This window comes from Macaca mulatta, chromosome 6, assembly GCF_049350105.2.
Source record: "Macaca mulatta isolate MMU2019108-1 chromosome 6, T2T-MMU8v2.0, whole genome shotgun sequence".
NCBI lineage: Eukaryota > Metazoa > Chordata > Mammalia > Primates > Cercopithecidae > Macaca > Macaca mulatta.
The window spans coordinates 143412618-143417676 of record NC_133411.1 but is presented as its reverse complement, the minus strand read 5'-3'; the positions used below and the strand labels follow the sequence as shown (position 1 = coordinate 143417676).

The following is a 5059-nucleotide window of genomic DNA, read 5'->3' as shown; positions in this document are numbered from 1 at the left end:
CAGGCTAGTCTCGAACTCCTCACCTCAGTTGATCCGCTCACCTTGGCCTCTCAAAGTGCTGTGATTACAGATGTAAGCCACCACACCCAGCCGCTATTTATTTTTTTAAGTAAACTTTTGTGTTGAAGTATAATATACAGTCATGTGCTTCATAATGATGTTGCAGTCAACAACAGACCAGATTATAATGGAATTGAAAATTTTATATTGTCTAGTGACATCATAGCTGTGGTAACGTCATAGTGCAACACATTACTCAGATAGTTGTAGTGATGCTGGTCTAAACAAACGTACTACACTGCCAGTCATGTAAAAGTACAGCACATACAATCATGTACAGTACATAATACTTGATAATAAGCGACTACGGCCGGGCACAGTGACTCACGCCTGTAATCCCAGCACTTTGGGAGGCCAAGGCGGGAGGATCACAAGGTCAGGAGATCAAGATCATCCTGGCTAACACCACACCGTCTCTACTAAAAAATACAAAAAATTAGCCGGGCATGGTGGCAGGCGCCTGTAGTCCCAGCTACTCGGGAGGCTGAGGCGGGAGAATGGTGTGAACCCAGGAGGCGGAGCTTGCAGTGAGCCGAGATTGCGCCACTGCACTCCGGCCTGGGCGACAGAGTGAGACCCTGTCTCAAAAAAAAAAAAAAAAAAAAAGATAATAAGGGACTACGTTACTGGTTTATGTATTTGTTATACCATACTTTTTATCATTATTTTAGCGTATACTCCTACTTATTAAAAAAGTTTATTGGCTGGGTGCGGAGGCTCATGCCTGTAATCTCAGCACTTCGGGAGGCCGAGGCAGGCAGATCACAAGGTCAGGAGTTCGAGACCAGCTGGACCAACATGGTGAAACCCTGTCTCTACTAAAAATACAAAAATTAGGCGGGCATGGTGGCGCGTGCCTGTAGTCCCAGCTACTCAGGAGGCTGAGGCAGGAGAATCGCTTGAACCCAGGAGGCGGAGGTTGCAGTGAGCTTAGATCGCACCATTTCACTTCAGCCTGGGCGATAGAGCAAGAGCGAGACTCTGTCTCAAAAATAAATAAATAAATAAATAAAGTTAACTGTAAAATGGCCTCAAGCAGATTCTGCAGGAGGGATTCCAGAAGAAGCCATTGTTATCATAGGAAATGAGACTCTATGTGTGTTATTGCCCCTGAAGGCCTTCCAGTGAGACAAGATGTGGAGGTGGAAGACAATGATAGTGACAATCCTGACCCCGTGTAGGCCTAGGCTAACATGTATTTGTTTCAGTTTTTAACAAAAAAAAAAAATTTTAAGTAAAATATAAAAAATTTTAGGGGCCGGGCGCGGTGGCTCAAGCCTGTAATCCCAGCACTTTGGGAGGCCGAGACGGGCGGATCACGAGGTCAGGAGATCGAGACCATCCTGGCTAACACAATGAAACCCCGTCTCTACTAAAAAATACAAAAAACTAGCCAGGCGAAGTGGCGGGCGCCTGTAGTCCCAGCTACTCGGGAGGCTGAGGCAGGAAAATGGCGTGAACCTGGGAGGCGGAGCTTGCAGTGAGCTGAGATCCGGCCACTGCACTCCAGCCTGGGCAAGAGAGCCAGACTCCGCCTCAAAAAAAAAAAAAAAAAAAATTTAAAAAATAGAAAAAAACGTATAGAATAAAGAGAGAAAGAAAGAAAATTGTTGGACATGGTGGCTCATGCCTATAATCAAGTGGATCACTTGAGCCCAGGTGTTTGAGACCAGCCTGGGCAACATGGTGAAACCCCATCTCCACAAAAAATACAAAAATTAGCTGGGTGTGGTGGCATGTGCCTGTGGTTCCAGGCACTTGGGAGGCTGAGGTGGAGGGATCGCTGGGAAGTTGAGGCTACAGTGACCTATGAAGTAAGCCGAGATTGTGCCATTTTGGGCGACACAGCGAGCCCCTGTCTTAAAAAAAGAAGAAAAAAGAAAAAAAAAAAGGAAAGTATTTTTGTACAGCTATATAATGTGTGTTTTAAGTGGTTTTACAAACGTCAAAAAATTAAAATGCTCACTTCAGCAGCACATATACTAAAATTGGAGCAATACAGAGAAAATTAGCATGGACCCTGTGCTAGGATGACACACAAATTCATGAAGCATTCCATAGTTTTCTAAATGCCCATCAATGATAGACTGGATAAAGAAAATGTGGTACATATACGCCATGAAATACTATGCAGCCATAAAAAGGAACAGGATCATGTCCTCTGCAGGTGCATGGATGGAATTGGAAGCCATTATCCTCAGCAAACTAACACAGGAACAGAAAACCAAACACTGCATGTTCTCACTTACAAGTGGACGCTGAATGATGAGAACACATGGACATATGGAGTGGGGAACAACACACACTGAGGCCTGTTGGGGGGCGGTGGAGGGAGGGAGAGCATCAGGAATAATAGCTAGTGGATACTGGGCTTAATACCTAAGTGATGGGATGATGTGTGCAGGAAACCACCGTGGCATATGTTTACCTATGTAGCAAACCTGCATGTCCTGCACCTATACCCCTGAACTTACAATTAAGTTGAAGAAGGAAAAAAAAAAAAAAGTTGAAACAGAATTTAAAAGATTACAGTAAGCTAAAATTAATTTATTATTGAAGAAAGAAAAATATGTTTTTTGAGACAGGGTCTCGCTCTGCTGCCTAGGCTGACACAGTCATTGCTCACTGCAGCCTCAAACTCCTGGGCTCAGGCTCCCACCTCAGCCTCCCGAGTAGCTGAGCATACTGAGCTATTATTTTTTTATTTTTTGTAGTGACAGGGTCTTGCTATGTTTCCCAGGCAGGTCTTGAACTCCTGGCCTCAAGTGATCCTCCCACCTGGATCTCCCAATGTGCTAGAATTTACAGATGTGAGTCACTGCGCCCAGCCTGAAAGAAAAATTTATTTTATTTTTCTTTTTTATCGAGTATGTGGTTTTTGTTTGTTTTTGATACAGGGTCTCACTTTGTTGCCCAGGCTGGAGTGCAGTGGTGTGATCACAGCTCACTGCATCCTCAACCTTCCAGGCTCAATCCTCCCACCTCCCAGCAGTCCTCCCACCTCAGCCTCCTGAGCAGCTGGGACTACAGGCACGCACCACCAGGCCTGACTAATTTTGGTGTTTTTTTGTAGAGACAGGGTTTTGCTATGTTGCCCACACTGATCTCAAACTCCTGGGGTCAAGCAGTCCTCCTTCCTCAGCCTCCTAAAGTGCTAGGATTACATCATAAGCCACCATACTTAGCCTAAGAAAAAATTTTTAAATAAATTTATTGTAGCCTAAGTGTACAGTTTATAAAATCTATGGTAGTGTACAGCAGTGTCGTAGGCCTTCACACTCACTCACTGCTCACTCACTCACCCGGAGCAACCTGCAGTCCTGCAAGCTCCATTCATGGTGAGTGTCCTATATCTTTCACACTCTTTTTTTGGAGACAGAGTCTCACTCTGTCACCTAGGCTGGAGTGCAATGGCACCATCTTGGCTCACCACAACCTCCGCCTCCCGGGTTCAAGCAATTCTCCTGCCTCAGCCTCCCGAGTTGCTGGGATTACAGGCACCTGCCATCATGCCCAGCTAATTTTTGTATTTTTGTAGAGACGGACTTTCACCATGTTGGCCAGGCTGGTCTTGAACTCCTGACCTTAGGTTATCCGCCCGCCTTGGCCTTCCAAAGTGCTGGGATTACAGGTGTGAGCCACCGTGCCTGGCCTACACTGTATTTTTACAGTACCTTTTCTGTGTTTAGATACACAAATATTTACCATTGTGTTACAATTGCCTACAGTATTCAGTACACAAGTTACACGTTTGGAGTGTAGGAGCAATAGGCCATACATTACAGCCTAGGTGCATAGTAGGCTGTACCATTGAGGGTTGTGTGAGTATACTCTATGATGTTCCCACAATGATAAAATCACCCCACAATACGTTTCTCAGAATGTATTCCCATCACTGAGCAATGCAAGGATTGTACGTACAGAAAAGTGCACCAATCATTAGTTAAATACACAGCTCCTGTGATCACACCTGAGTGACCATCACCTGTGTAATCAGAAACAGAATATCAAAGCCCCCTTTGCCCTCTCCAAGTCACTGCCCCCCCGCAAGATAACCAGTATTGTGGCCTCTAACAGCACAGATTAATTTTGCCTATTTGTGAACTTTATGTCAATGGAATCAGATAGTATATACTATTTTTATGTCTGGCTTCTCTTGCTCAATGAGATTTATCCATGTTGTGGAGCATAAAATACTTTTCTCAGTCTCAGAGCTATATTTTATGACTATACCACAATTTATTCATTCCACTGTTGATAGAAATTTGGGTTGTTTCCAGCTTTGACTATTACAAATTGTGCATGTCTTTTGGGACACATATGTATGCCTTTCTGCTGAGAATATGTATTTAAGAATGGAATTGTTAGGCCATACGGTATGCCTATGTTTAACTTTAGAGGTTACTGCTGAACAGTTTTCAGGTTATTTTACCAGGGGGTTAATTTTTTTTTAACAGCACGGGCTGAAACTTCAGGTGATGTTTTTAGAACTACTTATATTGGTGGTGAAAGGCAACATCTCAACCTATTTCTCAGGCTGCAAATACTTGCCATGCCAACTCTAAAAGAGGTCCAGAAATGCTGCCCATGGAGCCTCTTCTCAGCCCTATTCTTTTTTTTTTTTTTTAGAGACAGAGTCTCACTCTGTTGCCCAGGCTGGAGTGCAGTGGCGCAATCTCAGCTCACTGCAACCTCCGCCTCCCAGGTTCAAAGTGATTCTCCTGCCCCAGCCTCCCGAGTAGCTGGGATTACAGGCATGCACCACCACACCTGGCTAATTTTTGTATTTTTTTTTTCCCGAGACGGAGTCTCGCTCTGTCGCCCAGGCTGAAGTGCAGTGGCGCGATCTCGGCTCACTGCAAACTCTGCCTCCCAGGTTTACGCCATTCTCCTGCCTCAGCCTCCCGAGTAGCTGGGACTACAGGCGCCCGCCACCTCGCCTGGCTAGTTTTTTTTGTATTTTTTAGTAGAGACGGGGTTTCACCGTGTTAGCCAGGAT

At 44.9% G+C, this 5059-nt stretch overlaps 1 non-coding gene across 1 annotated transcript; it reads left to right on the top strand.

Annotated features, from left to right (window-relative positions):
- Positions 1-2018: 2018 nt before the first annotated feature.
- On the top strand, positions 2019-2125 carry LOC114679070 (U6 spliceosomal RNA). The gene has a single exon (XR_003730758.1). It is a non-coding gene; the product is annotated as a U6 spliceosomal RNA (small nuclear RNA).
- Positions 2126-5059: the final 2934 nt, after the last annotated feature.